The sequence below is a fragment of the Rhinolophus sinicus genome, linkage group LG05 (assembly GCF_036562045.2).
Source record: "Rhinolophus sinicus isolate RSC01 linkage group LG05, ASM3656204v1, whole genome shotgun sequence".
In the NCBI taxonomy this organism is placed as follows: Eukaryota; Metazoa; Chordata; class Mammalia; order Chiroptera; family Rhinolophidae; genus Rhinolophus; species Rhinolophus sinicus.
The window spans coordinates 29,174,908-29,200,331 of NC_133755.1; the positions used below are offsets into that span (position 1 = coordinate 29,174,908).

The 25,424-nt window shown below is 45.7% G+C and overlaps 2 long non-coding RNA genes across 2 annotated transcripts in view; one reads left to right on the top strand and one right to left on the bottom strand.

Moving 5' to 3' along the window:
• LOC141571531 (uncharacterized) overlaps nucleotides 1-25,424 on the bottom strand; it is a 115,501-nt gene that overhangs the window by 7,681 nt on the left and 82,396 nt on the right. The window contains exons 4-5 of the long non-coding RNA XR_012496313.1: nucleotides 2,547-2,647; nucleotides 1,514-1,728 (exon numbers count right to left, since the gene is read on the bottom strand). This is a non-coding gene — a long non-coding RNA (uncharacterized LOC141571531). The remainder of the gene's footprint in view (nucleotides 1-1,513; nucleotides 1,729-2,546; nucleotides 2,648-25,424) is intronic.
• Nucleotides 848-15,728, top strand: LOC141571533 (uncharacterized). Its single transcript, XR_012496315.1, has 4 exons — nucleotides 848-1,690; nucleotides 3,580-3,659; nucleotides 12,479-12,583; nucleotides 15,487-15,728. It is a non-coding gene; the product is annotated as an uncharacterized LOC141571533 (long non-coding RNA).

The following is a 25,424-nucleotide window of genomic DNA, read 5'->3' on the forward strand; positions in this document are numbered from 1 at the left end:
AGTCTGACCTGTGGGCCAGCCCTGCCTCGCAGCCCCTATGTGGTCTTGGACAGTGGCTTAACACCTCTGGGCCTCACCTCTCTTTCCCTGATGGGTTTCAAGGATCCAAATGAGATCTTGTACTTCGAGTGGGGAGAAAATAAAGTAACTATTCAACATGCAAAGGGATCGTGGCCGCTTCTCACCTCAGGATTGGTGGCCCTTTTCCTAATTAAAACATAGTGATGGACCTTTATGGTTCAGACAGCTGAGTGCTCCTGGGCCACCTGGAGGGGTAAAGGCTGAGATGAAGTAAGAGCTAAATTGGCTGCAGGATGAAGTGAGGGGAATTGTGAGGCTGGGAGAGCAGCTCACAGGAGTCCTCAGTGGACCCAGGAATAGGTGAGAATAGAGAGATGCTGGGCATCTGGAGAGAAGGCTTGAAAAATACCATGTGGGGCAGAGTAGGGACCAATAGACGAACACTGCCAAGGAGAAATTCCCTGTGATGGGGAATAACCAACGCGTTTTGAGGATGTGACCTTGAATTTGGAGTTGTTTTCCACCCTGTGTTATAATCACCCTCCATTATTCCTGAGCTTGATTAAACATCTGCCACACATGTTAGCCTTGGGTTCTTGGCCCACGGGCAGGAAGAAAGGAGACTGGCATCCACTAGGCAAGAGGCATTTCCAAGAGGGGACCATAGGAATAGCGCTGAGGGTCACGATGAGCAAAGACACCTCTAAGGCACCTGAGTTGGGAGAAACAAAGTGCCCTCTTCGGAAAGGCCTCGGGAATATTGGGCACGGGAGGCGATTCTTAGAACGTGAAGACACGCAGGCTGGGGACACCTGGGTTACACTGGTGCAGGTGCCTTTCAAATAGGACTCATGCTACAAATGTCCGCTGTGATGGGATTGCATGATGGTCTGGGGAAATGGAAGTTGAACATCCATGGTCACAGATCCTGTGCTGGGCGCTTGGCTGGGCCTACGGATGATGAAGATGGTAAGGTGAGGTCCTTACCCCTCAAAGAGTTCTCTCAAGAGGAGACAGGCTGTGGCCGAGATGACTAATTATCTCCCTGTATCACTTTCTCCCCTCCTCTCTCATTATGATAAAACAGCCCAGAATAAAGACTGTATTTCATGGCCTATCAACTAAGTATGGCCATATGCCCAAAGAGAGGTGAACAGGTGTGATATGCACAACTTCTGGCTTGCACCCTCCCTTCCCCCTTTCCCTCTTCCTGTTCACTGGAACGTGAACTTGAGGGGGAGCCATGTTGGGCCATGTGCATGGAGACACCGTCCCGGGATGGTGGAACCACAAGACAAAAGAAGCCCAGAGCCCTTGTGACTTTGCAGAGCAGAACCATCACACCAGCGCAGACGCTCTCGTGGAAGAAAAATCAACTTTCAATCTTGTTTAAGCTGCTGTTATGTTTGGTCTCTCAGTTACAGCTGCCAAAATCGATTCCATAATTCATTTAGACTACCTGCAAGTAGAGTACTGTCATAAAAATACTCACGTATGTGGCGCTGGCTTCACAGTCAGATGAAGCAGACACAAATATGCAGCCTGGAGAGTTGGTGACCCTTGTGAAGCCCTGGCAGAAGACTTAGTAAAACTGGTATCTATGATTGATAGCTTGACAGGAAGATCATGTGTTCTCGGAGCCGGGAACTCTAGGAGAACTTGATAACTGGTGAGTATGGACTGCTTCTTGCTGCATTCATAAGATTCCTAAAACAGAGAATTGAGTTCAGGTGTGACCTAGCCAATTTGCAAGCAGAGATGGAAGGGAATACAGTTCGGCTAAGGGGGCACCTCGACCTGCTGCCTGTAATCTAGGTTGACTGAGAGTCTGGAAATTTGGAGACTTGACGGGTTGTAAAAGCCAACTGCTTCTGCATCCCAAATGGAAGCAGTGACCTAAGCTGGCTCTGAAAAGACAGCCTCCGTCAGAGTTAAGACTAAGGCCCTGAGCCTTTCTCAAGCTTTCCTAGTTAAGAATTCTCTGCCACACAATGGGAGCCAGCCCAGCAGCCAAGATCAGATTAAGGGTGGTTCCCTTTCCACCCAAGCCTATTGTCTCAGATGCCCTGAAGATAATAGCCATTAGGCCTAGAGAAGGGTCTGGGCAGAGCACGGAAGCCAGTAAAAATACAGCCAGAGTTTTCAGCCCAACAAACTTTGTCAGGACAAGACCTTTGGCTGCAGTTACTGACTAGAAGCAAATAGTCTGGAAGTCTGAGAGACGCAGATTCTTCAATGCCCACTTTAGATGTGGTTATGGAGGATAATGACCTAGTAACAGCCTCGCAGAGGCCAAAGCCAGGGGGCAAGGAGGACTGACAAGGGAGTTACTTCTAGAAAACAGAAAGGGAAGAAGCCTTTATAATTTCTCACTGGCATTCTTTGGTAATTGCTGTGGACTGGGGCCATCTGTGTAGTTTCCATTGTTTTATTTTCTGTATAAGAGTTGCTGTTTTTTAATTGTGGTGCGTAGTTCTTGGTCCATCATTGTGTGTTGGAGGAGGGTCAGGAGGTAGGTAACTTACCTTTTAGTGTGTTGGTCTCCAGGTCACAGGTAACCACATTCAGTCCTGATTAAAATGCTGGTGCAGGACGGCACGGTACTTGAAGCTGTATGCCTTTATGTCTGAAAAGAAAGATGATTATAGATATAGATAGTTGGGTTGCTAAAGAGATGGACTGTGGCAGAGATTTCTAATTTACCCACAGATTCATTTTTCCCTTCCCTCTCATAATATAACACCTGAATTTAGTGAAACACATGGCCACCCAGGATAAAGCTGAATTTCCCAGTCTCTGAAGTTATATGTGGCTGTAACAAAGTTCTGGCCAATGGAATGTGAACAAAGTGATGGCTCAAGATCATATCGTAAAAAGGCAGGAAACACTCTCCCTTCCCTTTTCCCCCTGTCCTGATGGCTTGAAGGTAAACATGTTGGAGAGCTGTGTTGGTCCATGCACATGAGGGCAAAACTCTAAGGGTGGTGGAGCAACAAGAGAGAAGTAGCTTGGATGCCAACATTGCAGAGCTGAGCCAACGTGCCAGTTAGGACTTTTATGTGAGAGAAACAAACTTGCTCAAACCACTGGTATTTGGGGTGGGGTGGGGGGGATTTTGGTCATTGTTTTTGTTATAGCAGCTGAACCTGGAACCTGACTAATACATATGCATCTTAATTATTATAGTACAATGTGCTCTAGTAGATGTATGTGTAAGGTGCTATGGGAGTGCAGTGAAAAGAGGGATTCTGTTTGGGGGAAATCTGGGAAGACTCTTAAGAGGGGGTGATATTTGAAATGAGTCTTGAAGAATGAGAGACTTTTCCAGATGCACAAATGAAGTGAAAGGGAAGGACATACCTGGAAATACCTGACAAATGATTCAGACGCATAAAGGAAGGGAAAGTCCTGGAGCTGGGACTGGTGAGGTAGATGGGTCCAATTGTGAAGGACCTTAAATGTCATGGTATGAACTTTAACCTTTACTATTTGGAACTACTGAGGGTTTAACAGGGAAGTAAATAATCTAATTTTTGGTTGCTGTTTGTTTTTTTAAAGGTAAGTCTGGCAATAGTATGTAAGATGGATTTAAGAAGAGAGAGCCTGGAGACAGAGGGAAGGAACCATGTCAATATAATGTAAGCCATTTCTAATTTTCCCACAGAAATAATATCATAATACAGGATTATGTTCCTGGCCAAAGGCCTCATTTACAAATTTTTATAGAACTGACCACAAAACCAAACTGAAGTAGCTATAATGATATACCCATAGTCTGTACATTACAAAGTTTCTAAATTGTATATGAATAATTAAATAGGGCCACACAGTAACTATCCACAAAAATATGTATGTATAATATACAATGTTAGTCTCATATTTCTGCCTGTTAAGAAATATATTTTGTTACAAAAGAAATCTGTTTATTTTTTAATAGATTTAGTGAGGTATAATTGACCTATAATAAACTTCACATATTTAAAGTGTCCAATGTGATAAGTTTTGACATATTTATACACACTTGAAACCCATCACACAATCAAGAAAATGTACATTTCCATCATCCTAAAAGTTTCATCCTGTGTAATTCCTTTCTCCCACCTCTTCCCCATCTCCAGGCTATCTCTGATCTGCTTTCTGTTTCTAGAAAATTGAATTTTCTAGAACTTATATAAACAAAGTTATACAATATTCTTTTTATCTTTTCTCTCAGAATAATTATTTTTAAGACTCATCCATGCTGCAGTATGTAGTAATAGTTCATTCGTTATTAATGTTGCACAATATTCCATTGTATAGATATACCACAGTTTGTTTATCCATCCACCTGTTGATGGACATTTGGGTTGTTTCCAGTACTTGGCTATTACAAATAAAGCTGCTATGAGCATTCGTGAATAAGTGTTTGTATTGACATATGCTTTCATTTCTCTGGGTAAATACCTAGGAGTGGAATGTCTGGATCACATGATAGGGTATATTTAACTTTTTAAAACCCCGCCAAAATGTTTTCCAAAGTGTTTGGTGGTTGTACCATTTTGCATTCTCACCAGCTTTGTACCCAAGTTCCAGTTCTTCCACATCCTTGCCAAAACTTGATACGGTTAGTCTTTCATTTTAGCGCTGTCTCAAATCTTTTACACTTTATTTATCAGACAGTTTTCTTATTATTAAGTTTTTAAGAGGTTTTAAAATAATTTTTGGATATAATTCCTTTATCAGATATATGATTTGTAAATATTTTCTCCAAGTCTATGGCTCTTCTTTTCATTCTTTTACTCTTCCCCAGTGTGAAGAGTAGACATTTTTAACTTTGAAGAAGTCCAATTTATCAATTTTGTTCTTTTATGGGTCATGCTTCTGGTGCTATACCTAAGAAATTTTTGTCTACCCTATGGTCCCAAAGTTTTCTTCTAGATGTTTATAGTTTTAGGTTTTGCATTTATATCTACAGTCCATTTTGAGTTATGTTTTGTATATGATACAAAGTATAGATAGAAGTTTACTTTTTTCCTCATGGATATGTAATTGTTCCAGCACCATTTGTTGAAAAGATTATCCCTTTTGCACCACAATGCCTTTGTGCCTGTGTTGAAAATCACTTGTTCATACGAGTATGGGTCTATTTCTGGTCTCTTGATTCTGTTCCATTGATCCATTTCCCTATCTTTATGCCAATATCTCACCATCTTGATCGACTGTAGCTTTATAATACATTTTGAAATCAAGTAGTGTTTGCTTTCGAGTTTTTTCTTTGAAAGCTGTTTTTGCTCTTCTAGGTGCTTGGCACTTCCATATAGACTTTAGAATCAGTTTTTCAATTTCTATTTTTTATAATGGAGTCTGTTTATTTTTATACACAGAAAACAGGAAGAAGAAAGTAGAAAAAAATCACAATAATCTTGTCACTTGGAGATAATCTCTGATACTATTTTGGGTGTATACTTCTAGACTTTTTTATGTTTAAAATATTTGCTTTATTAAATGCTTATGTAGAATTATATGCTAAGCACTGTTTGTTTTTCTGACATCAGGTTTGAAATACAAATTACATACAGTCAAGTTCACTTTTCAAGTGTAAGTTTGATGAGTTCTGACAAATTTATGCAGGCATGTAACTACCATTACAATCAAGATATAGAATATTTTCATTACCCCAAAAAATTCCCTCATGCCCTTTTTCAGTCATTCCTCTCTTCCAAACTCTGGGAACCACTGGTCTGATTTCTCTCCCTATAATTTTGCCTTTTTTCCAGAATGTCCCAAAGTGGAATCATTATGTAGTCTTCTCTGTATGGCTTCTTTCAGTTAACACATTACTTTTTAGCTTAATCCATGTTGTGTATATGGGTAGTTTGTTCCTTTTGGTTGTTAAGTAGTATTCCATTGTATGGACATACAGCATTTGTTTCTCCTTTCACCAGTTGATGGACACTTGAGTGGTTTCCTGTTTGGGGCAGTTGTGAATAAAGCTGCCACAAACACTGACGTACTTGTATTGTGTGCACAGGTATTTTCACTTCTTTTGAGTAAATACTTAGAAGCAGAATTGCTGAATCATTTGCTACATGAATATTTAACTTTATAAGAAACTGCCAAACTGTTTCCCTAGGTGGCTGCACTATTTTGTATTCCACTAGGAACATATGACAGTTCCAATTGCTTTGCATTTTCTTTAGCTCTTGATATTAAAATTGTAGCCATTCTAGTTAGTGGTGTTTCCTTAAGGTTTTCATTTGCATTTCCCTAATTACTAATGAAGTTGAACATCTCTTATCAATATATTTTATATGATGAAATATCTGTTTAATTTTTTTTGCCTATTTTTAAATTGGATTGTTTATCGTCTTGCTATTGAGTTCTAAGAGTTCTTTATATACTCTGCCAGGTACTGTTTTAAGTACTTTGCAAATGTTGACTAATTTAATCTTCTTAACATCCATGTGAGGTATGAACTATTGTTTTTCTTCTTTTACAGATGAGGAAACTATGGCACAAAAAAAGGTTAAATAACTAACCCAAGTTTGCTTAGCTAGAGAGTGGCCAGCCAGGATTGGTGCCAGGTAGCCCAACTCCAGAGCTGTGACGTGATACTACCTCTCTATGTGCATATCTTTTTCCTGCCTTAATCTTACAATGATTCATAAGGTGCAGGCGTGCTCACACTGGAGTGTTAGCATTTGGAAGTCCTCTTTTGGGGAGATTTTCATGGGAACTTTGGGGCAGTTGTTGAGACACCATTTGATGGCCCTTTGAGAAATGGAACAGGGTATCCATTCTCTTCGAGATGCAAAATTCCAAGGTTGGAACTCATGTCCTTAAATATGGGTGGATGAAGTTATGGTTGTCACTGCCAGTTGGAATGAACTTTATGGGTTGATATAAGTAAAGCTCAATAAGCAGACGTTTCTCTCAGCATGGTCTCAGCATAAGTGAAAAAGAGCCTCTCTGTTATCAAGCAAGAACACAAGGGTCAGGGGCCATGTGCTGTAGTGATGAAGAGTGAGCACCCTAGGCCAACACAACCTGTGTCCAAATACCAGCTATGAGGCTCGCAAGCTCTATAACTTTGGACAAATTCTCTATACCTCAGTGCCTTCACATGGAAACAAGGACGATAGCATTGCCTCATCCGATTGTTAGGAAGCTGAAATGAAATGACACAGGCAAAGCTCCTAGAATGGAGCCTGGCATATAGTAAATGCTCAATAAATATTAGCTATTTTATGTTATTGTCATTATTGTTAGGTCAAGGGCTAGAGCCATCTTAGAAGATTTTCCTGTTTTCTCACAGGTCTGATAAGGAGGGAGGCTCCAAATTGCCTGGGTACTTCTAGTATGATTGCTTCCCAATCTCACAAACTGCCCCTGGGATCTCCTTTGTGACACCACCCCAAGACCCAGTTCCAATGAAGTGCTTAGGCTGGAAGCAACCCTAAGATTTGAAGTGGTAGCTCAGGAAGCTTTCAGCTGCGAGCGATAGGAATTCTGATTCAAGCTGTCTTAGAAACAAGGTAGAAAGAGTCTCTATTATCAGGCATGAGAGAATAAGGATATTTATTATCTCATGTAACAGGGCGTCCAGGAGTAGGATAGACTCTTGCTGGGTTGATCCTTGGGCTCAGGGATGCTATGAAGGTTCTCTGTGAAAACGCTCACTACGCTGTCTGCGATCGCATGCGTTGCATTTTAAGTCATTTTCCAATACTTTGTGATACAGCAGTTTGAACATCTGATTTAATTTGTTTTGAGTCCTGGTATCCATAATGGCCATAGTTATAAGAGATACCTCACCCAGTGATAGGCCTGTGTCATTCACTGTACCCATTAACTCACGTTTATATTTCACATCCATCCATCCATTGTACAATTTGACATTTAGCTAGCAAATGTCTACCTTTCCTGATTTCAAACAATTATTCTGACAAAACAATTGGAAGGATTTGTGGTTTATATTTTTAACCAACAGATCCAAAGTGCTCTTAAATTCTTTAGAGAATTTTCCAAGCTTATTTTTTAACGGTGTAGAGTTTTTAATAAGTGACATATTTAGATAGTTTTCAGAAATTAGCTCACCTTATCATGAAAATATTTCCAAATCACCATTTTCAAAATGCTCTCTCTTTAGCATACATTTTACTTGAAAACATTGTTCCTCTCTCATTTATCATTAAAATGTCCCCTATAGCTTGCTAGAACTGATTTTTTTATTTATTTTTTTTTGTCTGAAATGGCCCCTGGGGTGGCACACTACCAATAGAAAAGGTGTTATAGAAAAGGTCAGTGAATCTAGAACCCATTCATCTTTCTGTAAAAGAAAAATGCACAAATTGCCTTTAAATTTGATTACCAGAAGATCTGTGGGCTAAGGAAGAGTTTCCTGTTACGTCCCTCTCATTTACAAAGTATGAAAATATTCTTCTGTTAAGGCATCGTTTTTACAAAACATACCACACTGGTGACACGTTGGAGCACTTACACAGTAATAAAGTTATTCGCTGAAAGTGAGCCAGAGTGGGAAGGTGCCCCCCAAACAGTCCACACAGAGGAGCTCACCCTCATTCCCAGGATTCCTAGAGAACCTTCAGTGGGGAGGGAAAAGGGGGGTCTGAAACTGGGACTGAGGGAGGACACAGTGACAATCAATTTATTAACTATTTGTTAAGTCTTCAATTTGTAGATTACACACACACACACACACACACACACACACACACACCAAAAACCCAACTCAATACTTTAACACTTCCCCCAAAGGATCATACTGCACATTTCAGTTGGGAGACTAAGATTCAGTGAGGGAGCTTCAGGGGGATAAGTTGAGAAATTGCATGCCTGCGGGTTGGACTATGAAGGCAGGAGGTCCCCTTTTGGAGGAGGAGTAGCTTTTCCTTCTCATCAGAAAGCAAGCCCAGCCTCCTAAGCTCCTGATGCCATCTCCTAAAGAGGGCAAAGGTCCTCGGCCCTCTCCTCCTTTAGCTGCCCCTCAAAGGGTTTCTCTGAGCCCTGGAGTAAGGGGAGAGAACCCTGAACGTGGAAGTGCCCAGTGCAGCCGGGCATTTTCTTCCGGAAGCTCTGAGTTTCCCCTCACCAGGCAGGCCTCCATTTACATAGCCAGTTTAGGGGAGGTGGGGATTGGGATGCAGGCAGCAGCTGTGGGTGTTGGTAGGGAGCAAAGCCCTAAGGTGGGGCCTCATTGCCCTAAGCCTGAAGTTATCAAGGAGGCGGACCTGGCAGAGGGCCTCTCCCTCCCGCTCACAGCGTTACAGAGCCTTGTGCTTGGAAGACCCTCTGTAAATGTTTGCTGGACTTAGTTGAAGGGAGTTGAAATCTCTTCCTGATTCCAGCAAGGTTGGAAGGGCAGGCTGGATTAGCTGGGCTCTGATTCGTGAGGGGGAGGGGCGGGAGATTGGGATGGGAAGGATGCAAGGCCGAATTGGGCAGCTCCTAAACAAGGAAGAGCTTCAGCCATTCCTGTCCTTCCACTGCCCCTACTTGTCTGAGGGTCCCCAACCCAGATGAGCGTCCTTGATCATCCAGGCTGCAGCGAAGCAGTAGGAGGGAGAAGCCAGGCGTTACAGGGAGGAGCCAAGTGCAGTTGGCCGCCAAGTCCAGAGCCCCAGGGAGTCTGTGTGCACCTGCGCCTGCGCAGAGCCTAAGTTTCAATTGGACAGAGTCTTAGTCCTGATATTACGGTAGTTTTCTCTGAAGAAAGAGTTACAGCCAGTTCTACTTTTCCTGGCCTGGTGCTTAGGGAAGACACCCTCTTTGGGCAGAGGAGAAGACTTAGGCACGTGTGCCCCCACATGCTCAGATGCATTACCTGCCCTCAGTGCACACACACAGGTCCACATGTGTATGTACTTTCAGTCTTGCTCAGCCAGCCCCAGGCACTCGTGTGTCGTCACATCCAGACGCACAAGCATATATACTTGGCTGCACCGGATCAAACCTAATGGTGTGAACACACGTATATGGACTACAAGAGACAGCCAGCACCCCCCAGACACAGGTGACCCTTCCGGCACTGAGAGCCAGCCTACAGGTCCCAGCCTACAGGTCCCACCAAGAGGGACATGAAACAGACAACGTCCTCCAGGCTGTGTGCTTCTCCAAGGCTGGTGTCTACCACAGGCAGAGCCACGTACAGCTGCTGGCATGACACAGGCTCCCATTGTGCTGCCAGGCCCAGGGGGACAATGGGAGACTATTTCCCCCCTCTCCCCAGAACACTGCCTGGCAGCCTCAGGCTGGGAGTGCAGCCGCCTGTTTCAGAGGCTTAGGGAAACTCCCCAGAGGCTGTTTTGCGTAAGGAGCCTTGAGGGAACCCTATTCTGAGGGGGTGATGCGACTCCTGACCTCAGGACCACGGGTGTTGGGGGCCCCCTCTGCTCCTTGGGCAGGGAGGGGAGAATCTGGGTTTGCACTTGTTCTGCCCCTTGAACATCAAACCTGGCTGAGGCCTGTGGTGGAAACCCTGCCCTGAGGAGGTCGCTCAGCCAGCTGGCCTGTGAAGGCCTCCGCTGCCTGGGCTGAGCTGCCCCTGCCTGAGGTGGGCACAGGCACCTAAATGCTTGGGAGGTGAGTTTCAGTTCCTCATCAAATCAGGATGTGGTCTCTCTGCAAGTCTAAGTTTTAAGGGTGTGGAGGTTGCAGCCTGTTAGCCATTTGACTCTCTCAAATACCCCAGGACCGAAGCCACTGTCATCACCACACCCTCCATTTCTGTTCTGACATCTTCACTATGTTTTCCAGCATTTAACACCACCCCCCTCACACACGTCTCTCAGTCACTATTGATCAGTACTGATTTGGTACAAGGACCTGCTCTGAGCACCGGAGTATGGAGTATGGGACTTTTCTCATTTTATTCTCTGTGACAGATGTGTCCATTTCATGTTCCAGGCAAACTGATTTTTCTTGCTTTCTTCCAAATACAAGCCTTTTTCTTCCTCTGTGCTTTTTGCTCATTTCTATATTAATGAATGTAATAAAGATTTATTGAGTATAAAGTTCCCGGATAAAATGATGCAATATTTTATTTATTACTATTAATAGTCAGTGTTTATCTGAAATACAAGGCCATCATGCAAGATTGGGCAAATAGAGACAAAGGAAATTCAAACTGTGCGTGTAGCCTCTGCTCTCTATAAAAGGCTGAGACAAAGAAGGACCCATGGTTACAAAATCAGTCCTTGGTGCTCAGAAGTGGAAAAGGCAGGTGTCACCTTGACCTTGTGCTGGGATCACCTTGACATCCTTCCATTCACTTAGAACGGTCCCCAGCTGGGACCTAGATAGCCAAGGACCATGGCTGAACATGAGAAAGGGGTCCATGGCCAGGCGTAGACTTGAGTGTATAAGTATGTGTACACGTGGCTGGGTGACGTAGCTGATTGCTTGTGTGCGTGACATTTGTTATGCCTCATCGGTTTGGGTTTGCAAGCCTCAGGCAGCAAAGAGTGTAATGAACATGGGCATCAGCTTTAGAAACACCCAAGTTTGAATCCTGGCTTTGTCACTTACTTAGCTGGATCACCTCCACTTAGTTACTTAACCCCTCTGAGCTTCAGTTTCCTGCTTTGTAAAATGGGGAAAAAAATCCACCTAACCTTTCCCTAAAACAAACAAGTCAACAAGTAAAGGGGACTAATGCTAATTTTGCAGGGTTGTTGGAAACATTAAATGAGATGGTGTATATAAAAGAACAGGCACATAATAGGCTCCATTGAGGTTTATTTTTCTTCCCCTGCAAGTACCACACCTGCTATTCACCTGACAGTCATCATATGAATAACAACAGCAATTAACCTTTATATAATGTGAACCAACCAGTTAAGATTTTCTAAGGTATTCATAATTAAGAGATGGAACATTGTATACTCTTTTTCTATCTTAGTGAACTTTTCTTGTAATTACAACCTTTCCTAAACTAAGAGGCATAAAGTCTTGCTACTCACCAATGGTTAAGATTTAAAGAAATACAAGCAACTGAGCACAGTTAGGTATTTCCATCATTAAGTTCCAACTGGTAATAAATGATTACAGAAGCTAATTGTTTTCCTTATTTGGATTTGAGAATTTCACTGGGAACTGTTCTCAGAGCTCCCAGAGAGCAATGGACCATCTGTAGCTCTTCTTTTGCTGTCAGCATTAATTGCCCCAAGAGGAGAGCTAAATCTGTGGGTCTGTTCTGCTAATCCCAGGGAAAGCCTTATTTCCTTGCATACTAAAGAAGGCCTCTGTTATGGACTGAATGTTTGTGTTCCCCTGTCCCCCCTAAATTCATATATTGAAGCCCTAACCACCCAGTGTGGCTGTATTTGGAAGTAAGGCCTCTAAGGAAGTAATTAAGGTTAAATGAGGTCGTAAGGGTGCAGCCCTAGTGCAATAGGACTGTGTCCTTATAAGAAGAGGAAGAGACCTGAGAGATTTCTCTCTCTCCACACCTGCACAGAGGGAAGGCCATGTGAGGATACAGCCAGAAGATGGCTGTCTACACGCCATGAAGAGAGCCCTCATCAGCTGGCACCTTGACCTAGGACTTCCAGTCTCCAGAACTGTGAGAAATAACAGTCTATTGTTTAAGCCACCCGGTCTGTGGCATTTTGTTATGGCAGCCAGAGTGGACTAATAGGCCTCCCTGTTTCTCCATGCCTTGTCCGCCTGTGGCAGCTTTGTTTCAGACCCACACTGGCACATGACAAGCACGCACGGGACATAAGTTCACCCCAAGGCCCCTTTCTAATCAGCGGGTTTCCCAGCAACCAGCCTTGCCTTGCACCCCGTCCATTCCCTTTCCTTTTAATCAACGTCTAGTCTTCATTGAATGGGCTTCTTTACTCCCTGCTTTGGGAGCAGCAGATTCTGCAAGCTGACATATTCTTGAGACGTTTAATCCTCAAAGTGCCCTTTTCTTCCAAATCTATATTTTAAAATGGCACAGTAGAATTTTTAAATAGTGATCACACTTGCTGTCTGTGGAGCGCTCACTCTGTGTTCTGTGGGGGATGGGCAGGCATGGGAATGACCCCACCCCCATCCCCACCCCCACCCCCACTGCCACCACAGGCTGGGCTCCTTGAAGCTGCCACTATCCTGCTCATGCTCTTCCTCTCCTCCGAGCTGCCTGCCTTCCCCACTCTTCACCAACTAACCCAATCCTAGCTCACCACTCAGCTTGGATCCATCCCACCTTTCCCATGTCTTACCTCTCACATTAGAACTGTCAGCCACCTACAAGTGGTGGCTGCATCTCACTCACCTTGGTGATACTGATTTACCCTGTGCCAATGTGCTGGGCACTGTGCTCACTGCTTACATGTGTTTCCTTTCCATCCTTAATATTAACCTCCTGACTGGTTTCTCTCATCATCCCCATTTTACAGATGTGGAAACTGAGACCAAGTTCCTTGCAAGCCAGGGAAGGAGCTGGGATTCACACCCACCTCCTGGTCATAATCTGCACTGCTCCCTCAGCCTCCAGCTCGGGCGCAGTCCTCAGTGCCTTTCCTGACTCACCACCACCCCCAGAATCACCATCATCCCAGAATCACCACCACCCCTTTCCCTCTGTCTGACCCACTATGTTGATGCAGAGAAATGTTCTTCCTTAGTCTTTAGGACTAGTCTTTAGGTACATTCCACTGGAATGTCAGCCCCCAGGAGTCCTTAGCACCTACAAACACAGCCTGCTCACGGTGGGCTCTTGACGACATTGGGTGAAGAAATGAACCATGTTTTTTCCTAACTAGACTTCAAGGCCCAGGCGGCAGAGTGCATGGGCCTGGCTTCTGCCCCCACAACAGCACCCAGTACTGGACTGGGCACCCCAGCTGGCCTCCTCCCCCACCCACTGGACACTCCTGACCATCCCATCCCTGCCTCCAGCTGGCTCAGTATAAAATCCCCAGATGGCCTTTGACCCCCATCCCAGCAGCCGGAACTGGCTTTTGCCATGATTGCTAATATTCCTTTCTTTTTGTTCTCTGAATCAACATTAGCTTTGTTAGCTCCCTTCCCTCAGCCTGATAAGGATGGGGTAACGGCATCTGTACGAACTTGGGGTGTGCTTTTCTTGCCTTGTCAGAACATCAGCTCCTATCTGGCTGGCGATGGGCTGGGAGCCAGACCCCAACAATGGAAGCTTTGTGAGCCAGCCCTGGGGGTGTGCTGGGAGCCCACAAGTTAGCACATACACAACCCTTCCTGGTGCCACCTTCTTATCTCCTGCCACCGAGCCCTTGCCAGTGCTGGGGCTGTAACCCAACCCTTGTAATTGCATGTCCCGATAGAGCATTCCTGGGCTCAGGCCACCATTAGACACTGACTTAGGGTGCTGGGGACAGTCACCACAGACTGTGGGAGCTCCTGATTGGGGGAGCCTCCTGCTGGGTAACCCTCACACTCTTCCAGTGGTCTTGGGCTGACTAAGACAGCCACAACACAGGGCAGGCGGTCTCGGCTTCCCATGCCTCTGAATCAGTGTATTGGGGAAAACCCCAGCCTGTTCAAAAAGAGTGGTTTCTCTTCCTCCCCCCACCTCCTACTGTCCCTAGCCCCCTTTTTCTCTGGATTTCTTCATCCCTCTTATTCTGCTTGTACTTCTTATCTTCCACTTTCTTCTACCTTCTTTCTCAGGTGCTCTCCCTCTTAGGCCAAGCCTGCCTTCCCATCCTCCTCTTTCTTCCTGGGTCCTTTCCTACGTCGGGACTGCGAACTCTGAGAAATCTAAGGTGCGGTGGGGGAAGCCGCTGGCTCCAAGACCCCCTCCTACACATCCCAAGAACATCATCCTGGCTTCACCAAGACCCCAGGGCGATGTGCTCCAAATGGTGGCTGGGATGTGGTGGGATATGTGACTGGCAAGACCCCTGCCCTCCCAGAGCTTCTAGTTTAGGGGAGGAAATAGGTGCTGAACAAGTCTTCAGGGGGCAAGTGCTGTGATAAGTGACAGGTGAATTGTAGTTTGGGACTCGCCCAACAGGAAATAAGAATTGGATGCTCTTATTTTGGATGCACCAAGGCCCATTTCTTCCAGGTACACCCCTAGTCATCATGTTATGTGCAGTCTCGTTTGTATGTTTCAAGAGGATGCCTGTGGTTGCCATGTAAGAAACAGCAAGAGTGGGAGTGAACATGTGGAGATGGGGGAAACCATAGGAATAGCACAGAAGGACGAGGTGGTGGAGGAAATAAATCTTTTTATTTCCCTGGGAGCTAATTTGAATACTGTCACACGCAACTGGAAGAGGCAACACAATCAGACTAACACAACATCCAAAAGGAGATGGCAGGTGGGCTTTCTGGAGCAAAGACAGATGCAGAAGTGGAGGAAGCCAGGTTCTGAGGAGGAGCAGGCAAATGGGACGATGGTTGGAGATAGACATCGAATCAAGGGATACGTGGCAGACACTTCCAGGTGACATCAATACTCACTTTTGCTTTCTTTCTTGATTTTTTTAGCTGAACACATGGCTCTTCCAGGTAGGTGCAACCACGTGGCTGCACCTGGCCAGAGGGATATGTGCAGAAATATTGTGGGAGCTTTCCATTGCCCACTGCGTGGGTAAACCTGGTGGTGAGACCCTCAGGAGTCCCTCCGTTGTGGCTGCACCACAGCTCCTCTCTGCACTGTGCCAAGTCCTACTTCCACACTTCCTTCCACAAGGGTTTATCCCAGAAGCACTCCCCAATAAAACACCTATCTGCAAATCTCTGTCTCAGTGTCTGTTCCCTGAGTAATCCGACCTGTGACAGAAGCCTTCTTAGACCACATGATGGAAGCAGGATGTTGAAAATCGTGAAGTCAAAAGATACAAGAAGCCCGAGTCCTTCAAAGCACTAAACCACTATATCAGCCCTGACCCATGACAGAAACACAAACTTTCTATTTTATTTCAGCCAATGTAGTTTGAGGTCTCTTTGTTACAGCAGTCTAACCCGTATTCTGATTAACATAGAATTTGATATCAGGAAGTGAAATGTTGGTGTGGCAAAATTTTAAATCTGACGTTGTGCTATTGTCAGGTTGGAAAACTGGTGACCCATATTATGCAAAACATGTGGTAACACTATCTCCTAGGATATCTTGGAATATAGTTGGCATGCCTATTGAGCCTTTAATTCTAGAGGAAGTGGTAAGAAAAGGTGCAAATGTTGGTGGGTATAGTCCTCATCCCACATTTAGCAAGGTCCTGTAAGAGAGAAAAACTCAGGGGAAAGGCAGCAGTTTCCAAGCAGAGATGAAAATGAACAGAGATCTGTGAATGGAGATTCCTCCTGCCTGGGGCCAGTCATCCAAGTTGACTGAGAATTCACATGTTGAGAAAGCCAACTGCTTTCCTACCCCAAACTGAAGCGGTAATGGGAAGGGGCCCTGAAGAGGCAGCTGTCCCAGGAGATCAGACTGTGGCCGGAAGCCTTTTCCAATCATCTTCAGTGAAGAATGCCCTGCCAGGCGATGGGGTCAGGCCCGCAGCCCACATCAGATGGAGGATGGTGCTCTTCCACTCAGGCCTATTATGTTAAGTAACCTTGTCAGTTAAGGGAGGGTAGGATGGACTGAGCCCAGAGGCCAGTAAGTAAATATGCCTGAGTGTGTCTTCAGCCTTAAGAACTATGTCTAGACCAGCTTTTTTGGCTGAGCTACTTGCTCATGGGACAGATTGGAAGGCAACGGACTGGAATTATACTTTTTTTTTTTAAATAATAGCTTTATTGAGATGTAGTCCACATATGCTGAAGTTCCTCCTTTTAAAGGGTACAATTCAGTGGTTTTTAGTTTGTTCGCAGAGTTGTGCAACCATCACCATGATCAAATTCTAGAACATTTCCATTATCCCCCAAAGAAACCCTGTCACTCCCCATTCCTGCCTCTCCCCAGCCCCTGGCAACCACTAATCTACTTTTTGTCTCCATGAATTTGCCTGTTCTGGACATTTCATATCAATGGAAATCTTCCAGGCTGTGATCTTTTGTGTGTGTGCCTGGCTTCTTTCATTTAGCATGATGTTTTCCAGGTTCATTCACGTAGTAGCATGCACCAGTATTTCATTCCTTTTTATGGCTGAATAATATTTCATTATATGGGTATATCACAGATACACATTTTCCAACGCCTTCTTCAGATATGGCCCTGGTCAACAACAGCCAAGGAGGGACCTCCCAGAAGACAGAGCCACAGGCCACAGAGAATAATGGACGAAGGAGATGTTTTCAGGTTATCAGAACCAAGGAATGTACCCCGGGAAGATGGGAACCTTTGGAATTCTTGCCCAGTGAGATCTGCCAGTTGCTATGTTCCTACTATGTGTGTCTTATCTTTCCCTTTCCAAATGGCAGTTGTAATTGTGATTATCCTGTTCCTACTGCCTATTGTATATGCATATATATTGTTGGCTGCTGGAGGGGGGCAAACAAATAACTTGTTTTTTTAGTTTTACGTCATTGGACCAATATCTGAACTTCATGTAAAGATGTGACAACCACCAAGAGGGCCTGGACTTCGAGATGGTTGCAGTAAAAGATGGGACCTTGTAGGTTTGGGGTTTGTGAAGAGGGTTAGTATGTTCGATGGGTGGCAAAAGAGTGTACATTTATTTGGATGGCCAAAGCTGCCAACTGTGGCAAAGATTATTGGCTTTTCATTGATAGTTATTCTCCTCTTCTTTAGTAGTGGTGAAATGTTTAAGTGGACTCATGGGTGCCCCATGAAAGACTGTGTTTCCTAACTTCCTTTGCAACTAGGTGTATGTTTTGACCAAGTCTGAGGGCAATGCAATGTGAGTGGACACAATGTACGTAACTTCCAGGCCTTACCCTTCAAAGGAAACAGGTAGATCTTCTCCTTCCCCTTTTCCCCTTTCCCTCTAGCTGGGAGGTTGAAGTGCTAGCAAGGGATGGAGCATCCATCTTGGAGGGAAACTGCGAGTTAAGGATGGCAGAGCGATAAACAGAAGCTATCTTATCAGCCCTATAACTGCCTTCCTAGACCTTTCATGCAAGAGTTAAACTTCTATGTGTTTGATACACTGTCCTTGGGGGTTTCTTTGTTAGAGCAGCCTAACTTTTATCCTAACTAATATAGGAAGTTTGTCTGTTTTAAAACGGGAGAGACTAGAGAGCGTTCATGCTTGTGGAAATTACCCACTAGAGAGGAAGAAATTGCTGAACAAAGAGAGTGAGGGGATAACCAACGGAACAAAGTTCTTGAGAAGATTAGAAGGAAGGGATCCAGGGAAGAAGGGATAAAATTATTCGCTGACAGAAGAAACTGGGACACTTCTTCCATTGTGATGGGAAGAAGAAGAAAATATCTGTTGAGAGGCAGGGAGATTTGTGGATTCGGGGGTGGGAAGGTGAGGGAGGTTCAATACATTTGCAAGAGAGTAATGTCATGATAACCCCTGGGACCTTTATTTGATTGGACGCCTCCACACAGCACTGGTTCACTGACACACTCATCATTGATCCGTGCATGATTTACATTTATTTAATTAGTTATTTGTAATGATGTAATAAGCACCTGTAAAACCACCACCCAAACAAAAGCCTTAACAATCACCCACATCTTACCATATGATTCCTCTTTTCCATCCCATCCCTCTGCTTCTCACCATCCACAGTAACTGTCATCCTGAATCTTATGTAGCACAGTCCCTTGCTTTCCTTTTTATATAGTTTTATTGCATCTATCAATATGTGTATTTTCAAACATTATATGCATATATCTTATGTTAATTATTTCTAACTTCATTACAAGGGTATCATTCTCTATGTAATCTTTGGGGACTTATATTTTTCACTTAATTGTATCTTGCTAGGATTTATTCCTATTGTTGCATGTTGCTGTGGCTCATTTGTTTAACTTGCTGTATAATATTTCATTGTATACATGGCACATATATATATATGCCACAGTTTATTCATCCTCAAGCCATAAATCTAAGCTGGGAAAGGAGAGAAGTGAAGGCAAGAGGATAGAGAAAAGTGAAGGAATCAATGGACTGTACAGTTCTATAAGGCAAGAGCGCTGCTGTAGGGCACTTGGGCCAGGGAGCAGGAAGGCTGGGAGGTGATGGATGGATAGATTGTGGGAGGTGATAATTTCTGATTTCAGAAGGTAGCAAGGCTTTTGGGGATCATGAAGTTTTCAGGGATAAATATAGCAGTGGATACCTAAGACCAGAAGTATCGGAGCGGAATGTGAAGGAAGCAAGAGGTCAGGGTATGGATGTAGGTCATTCTATTTGCAATAGTGGTAGGAGGTAGGGTAGAGAAAAAGATGATGAGTCTGAAACTGGGGTCTTCAGAGGGGGAAGGAGCATGCCTGGAAGCCTGGGAGATGACAGGGACAAAGAAAGAAGATGGTATCGCTGAAAACATGAGAATCAATAGTGCAAGACTTTATGAGTGGATGGGAATAATGGGCTGGAAACGACGCTGAGGAATAATGAGGACAAACTCCACCTTTGAGCCCTGACGTGCAGAGAATGTAAGAATAAACTGCCTCCACTGGAGAGGGTTATAGGGAGGTGGTGGCTCAGGGCCAGGAGGAGGAGGAAACATTCTAAAAAGTTGAAACTATAGAGGAGTGTGCTGACCGTGGTACAAGAGCTCTCGGGGCATTGTGCCAAAGGAGAGGGAGGCGTACAGCAGGTTAGCCACGCAGGGAAGTAAGCAGGCTGCAGTGGGAGAGGGTGACCCTGGATCTCATGGCTGGCCAGCCTTGGCGATCCCTCACAAGCTAGGAGCAGCTGCATGCTCCACGAGGCAGCGTGCATGGGAAGAGTCATCACTCATCATTCTTGGCCCCATGCCGCTATGTTACCAGCCCTGTTTGTCCCCCAGGCTGATTGTACCTCATGGGGTGGGGAGCAGAAAATCAATGCTTGAGTCCAATGCCAGAGTCAGAGGAAAGGAGTGTGAAAAATTGTCTTGGTTAGAGGTGGGGCCGGAGGTCTTGCCCCCATCTCTGAGGAGATCCAGCGATGCAGGATGCAATGTCTTCCTGCTGGTTCAGGTGGGGACTGCTAGCTCCCATGGCCCTGTGCTAGCCCAACTTGCCCTACAAAAAGTTTTCTGACCCCAGTCTGAGGGTAGAGATATCATCTTGTCTCTTAGGGAAGATCCTCTGAGGGAAGAGGTTTGGAGGGAAAGAAGAAAAGGTGAAACCAGCTGCTTGAGAGCCAAGGACGGCTCTAAAAAAGAAGTGGGCCTGCCTACCATTGTTCTTAAACACAATTAGTACAGAAAGAAAGGAAAAGCCCAGCCCAATCCCAACCTGTGTTTCTGCAGACCGAGGCAATGTTTCCTTTTGGATTTCCCAGTTGGGCTCAACTCAATTATCATTCTTCAGTTATAAAAGCTTGGAATGAGGGTGGAGGATCATCAGACACAAAGTCCTTCAATTATTTTTTGTGCCTCATCTCCTACTGTGACCTCAGGCATGATCCAGCCACTGCCTCTTCCCCATCCAAAAACCCAAGACCTACCCAGCTGTTGCTTTCTTTTCCCTCCCACAAGACCATGGACCGTGGAAGATCTGAGTAAGATCCCAGGGATGAGCACTTCCAGGCAACAAGAGAAAAGGCAGCTATCAGCAATTTCTACTGAGTCCTCCATTGCTTGGCTCTCAGTAAACCTGTGCCCTCAATTCCCTGCCTCAAGGAGAGATGGGCTGTTTTCTGTGCTCACTCTTACCCTAAGGGAAGGGGCACAGCTCATATCCTGCAGGCAGAGAAGGGCAAAGACTTTATATTTTTCCATGGCTCTGGTATGCAGGAGTCCTCAGTTTGATGAGGGAGGCATGGCCTGTACTCTGCAGGAATCCCTGAGCCAACTCAGATGGAATTAGTATGTGGGGAGACATGAAAATAACTTTTTCAGGTTAGGGAGAGCAGGTCCGGCCCTGTGATGTCTTGTCACACTCTCATTAAAGGGTAGGCTGGTCACAGGCAGGATTTTTCTGGGTCTGGATGGAGGTACACATAGCCAGGGAATAAATTAAATCCTGGATACAAGAAAGAGTTTTCAGCTCACAGCAGTGGGTACTGAGAAAAGGTCCCCAGATATATTACTTAGAATATAGACTTGGTTCACGTAACAGAAACTCAAAACAAGAGTGGCTAAAACAAGAGAGATTTTTATTTGCACTTGTGTAACAGTCCAGGAATAAACAATTTGGAGCCAAAATGACGTCAGGGACCCAGACTTCTAACTAACTTGCTATTGTGCCATCCCTATAGTCCTGTTCTTACCCATAGGATCCAAGGTGGTTCACCATGACATAGGCTTCCAGACTGCACGAAGGCGGGGCAAAGAGGTTCAAGAGGGGCTGTTTTCCTCTGTTTAAGGACACCATCTGAATGTTGCACACCTTACTTTTGCTCACATCCCATTGACTCTTAGACACATGGCTGTCCTTAGCTGCAAGAGAGTCTGGAAAATGTATTTTTTATTCCAGGCAGCCATGTATCCAGTAAACACTTTTTCTTCTATTAGAGAAAAGGGAAATTTTTTTACTAGGGGCCAACTAACAGTTCTGCCATATGAAACCCCAAGTTGATAGCAAGGAGGTTCTTTATTTGTCTGCCCCCATTCTCCCTAGCCACAGGGTTGGGCAAGTGACTCAGTCTGGGAAAATCACAGTAATGCATTCCCCAGCCACAGCAATTGGTCTGGAGCTAGGCACACGACTCAAGTAGAGCCAACCAGAGTTCTTCCTGAGGACTTTTTTCCTAACAAAATCTGAGAGCGGGTGATGCAATTTACTTTCTGGTCATGAAACTAGGAGACTATAACCCTGATCTGACTGTGGGCACAGAGCCAGGAGTGCAGTTTCCAGGCTCTCGGCCTCACGTGGAAAGGTGCTGGTTCAGGTAGTAAATGGCCATCAACTGTGATTGGACGGCCATCAGCTGTGGTTAGTTGGCCATCAGCTGTAACCAGTGAGCCATTGGCCACTAATATAACTGCTGTGGCTACGCTAGCAGAAAATGGGGGCTAGCAAGAAGATGGTGGCTGGCAAGCGTGGACTGCAGTTAACACGGCGGAGTGCGGGTTGCAGATTGCAGAGAAGTGGATGGCAGGTTGCAGGTAGTGTGGCTCCTGCTTCCTGTGTCTCCAACCCAGCCGCCAGCGAGGCTACAGTGATGTGACTCCCCTACCTATGGCTCCGTGGGTGTTCCTTTTTGGCCTCACCATGTCCTGCAATCTTATGTGGGGAGTGGAACCAGAGACCCCGCCTGACACCCTGCATGACACTGACCATGGTCATTTTCCCTGACGGAGTGGTCAAAACCTATCTGCAGAAGAAAGGGTGCCACCAGCCTCTGGTGGAGAGAAAGAAGAGAAGAACTTTCTAGTAGGGTGCGTAGGCCTCATTCCAGGCCTCCCTGAGGCCTGCTCCATCCTTGCCCTGATTGAACCAGTTAATCAATACCCCTTTTTGGCCAAGCCGATTCAAATTGGGTTTTAGTCATTTGCAACCCAGAGTCCTGATTTACATTGTAGTGAAAGTGATGCTTTTTCTCCCTGGGGGAGTCAGTGGGATAGAGGTTGGGGGAGGCATAGCTGAGATTAAAAACCTGAAAGAAAAGAATGTGGGCTCCAGCCAAGCTGAATCTTCCTCCTGCACATTTGCTCTGTGGCATCTTGAGTTCCCACACAGCGTCTCACAGTAGAGGCTGCTGGGTGTCTTTGCATTTTTCCAGTCAGCCCTGTTTCCTGCAGGGAAGCCCTCCTCTCAGGCCTGCTCTAGCCGGCCCAGGTGTGAGGAGGGGGCCTGAGGAGGGGCAACCCTCACAAAGAGCCCATTCTCAGCTGGTCCAGGCTGTTATCAGCCAAACCTAAACTCTGACTCACCTGCATCTGTGGGCTGCCCTGTAGGTGGGGCTGTTTGATTGCCCCTGGCCCTCCCTGCGTCAAGACCTATGAGTGGGGGCGGACTCAATAATAGTTCATTGTTTTCTGTCCCCTTACACTATCAAGGTTCTGTCCAAAGCTTTCCTGAGCCCCTCTTCCATTTCTCTTCACTCGCCCCCTCTCCCTGGCCACCATCCCTCTGGGCACCATCCCATCGCCACCCCGCCTATAAACCAGCATAAAGCCTTCAGGGTAGACTGGGTGGTGGCTGGAAAAGAAAGGGCCTGAGCGAGAGCACACTCTCTCCAACTCGGTCAGAATGAGGACCGAATCTGAGAATGTCCTGTACTTGGGAACCAATGACTCCCCGGCTTCCCTGGGGCCTCCCAAGTCCCCTCAACCTGCCACAGACAGCAACCAAGCTGTCCTGGGCCTGTGGTGTCACCTGGTGGCTGGCCTTGGAACTGTCTGATACCGAACCTTTTCACCGCCTTTTTCTCTTTGGGGGTTTTGGGAGGAAGGGTTCATATAGTATGTACCATAATCTCCCTTTTCTCTCTGTTTTTGTTCTTTGTTTTTTTTACCATGATCAGATCAGTTCAGCTCATTCTCCCTAAGGCCATCTTTAAAACCCAAATCACACACCCTGGAATCTACTTCCTTCATCTCCTTTCTAACAACTCTCTACCCCAATTACCTCGGGAGGTCCTCTCCCCACAGTTTATTCTATCTCCCCAAACAATCCTGGCTGACGGAGTGAGTGTCAGGATGGAGCCAGGCCCGCCTCTGTGTCAAGAAAAAGGCAGACTGAACGTCAGAAAGATTAATTAGAGTGATGAAGAACAAAGGCTTTCAGCCTTTCTAAAGCCCTTGAAAAGCACCTCAAAGTTTCCTCCAGAATGTCCCACCCATCTCCTCATACTCTTGTCAAGAAACCTGCTTTCCCTCAAGCACCAGCTTTTAAGAAAAACTAAACAGACTTTTCTAGATCGGCATTATTAGTTTTCCATTTCTACCTACAGGTCTGACAACAATAGGGTTTTCTTTTTTCCCCCATGTAGGTGTGTGGCAGCCCAGCTTTGTGAGGGGTTAAAAGGGCATTTATGGCTCAACCTGGAAAAGTGTGCCTCATCCATAAGGCCAAGCCCTCGATTTTCTGTTGGTTCATTGTCTGGAATGCCAGTTCAGTTCACAGAAACAAAGTTTTGAAATATAACTCATTGGTAAGCTGGGACTGCCTGATTCTAGACGTTTAAGACAGTGAAATACTTTCCAGGGCAAGATGGTGGCTGTTTGCTGTTGTTTTAGACAGGCAATCTATGAGAACTATCTGATTTCCCCAAAAATGGAAACCATGAGCCTGTACAAAGCCTTGAGGCTTCCAGAATGGGCTGGGCCAGTGGGCTAAGGTTGGAGGTATGGTGAGTAGAGCGAAGAACTGAACGATGCTGTGTCCACTAAGACCAGGTAGAGAGGAGATGAGAAGGGCTGAGCTGAGTGGAGGGGGCTGGAGAAATGTCTCAGGGCCACGAGTTGGAGACACAGACCCAATGAACTTTTATTGAGCATCCTGCACATGCCCAGAAGGGCCCCGTGGGGAAACACGTGGGTACCCTAGGCAAGCTAATCATTTTATGTCCCACCAAGCTGATCTACTTTTACTCTCAGTTCAACTTGAAGGTAGTGGCAACTGATCTGTGCTCAGAGGGATGAGGCAGTGGACGGAGACGCAGATCCCTGTGGGCAACGCTCCAGCTCCTCTGAGCAGTTTAGCTCTGACCCCAAACTTTCATCTCTGAATTCGACAAAAACTCTGTGGAAACCCTGCCCTAAGGAGGTTGCTCCTTAAGAAACAGCTAGAGACCAACTGTTAGTATTCTAGCCTGCTCTTTTGGGGTCCCCCCCACCCCATTGCAAGTAGCTCATGAAAGCAAAACATCCAGCTGTCCCTTAGTAGAGTTCCAGACATGGTTTGCTTCATCTCCTTGTATTTCCAGTGTTGTTTGAGAGCCTCGTAAAGAGGGCACCCTAGCTGCCTGCCTGGCTCAGCTCTTAGGCCAGCTCTGATGCTGGACACGGAGCGTGTTATCTCATGTAACCACCCTGCTGTATGAGTATCATGATCTCCGTTCTCCCTGGTGAAACTGAGGTTGAGGGCAGTTAGGTTAGCTGCCCAAAAGGCCCAAAGCTGGTGAGTAAATCCCCCCTTTGAGCTGAGATCTGAATTCATGTTCATCCATCTTATTCAAAAACCCAGCTCTTCTTCAGTTCCTCTTCCTCCCCGGGGAGAAAATGGAAAGAAGAGCTGTTGAGAGCAAGAGGGTGGGACCTATGAGGGGATACAGGAGGAGGAGGGTTTGAACAGGGAGTTACAACAAGCCGAGTCAGAGTCCAGTGGGTGGCAAGGAGGCTGGGCGCCCAGCACCGACAGCCCAGGAGGGGTGAGGGGAGCAGGGTGAGCCAGCGTGGGCTCCTGGAGTGGGGGAGGGTTAAGAAGACTTGTTCTGGCTGGGAGGGAGTGTGATACAGCCAGGCCA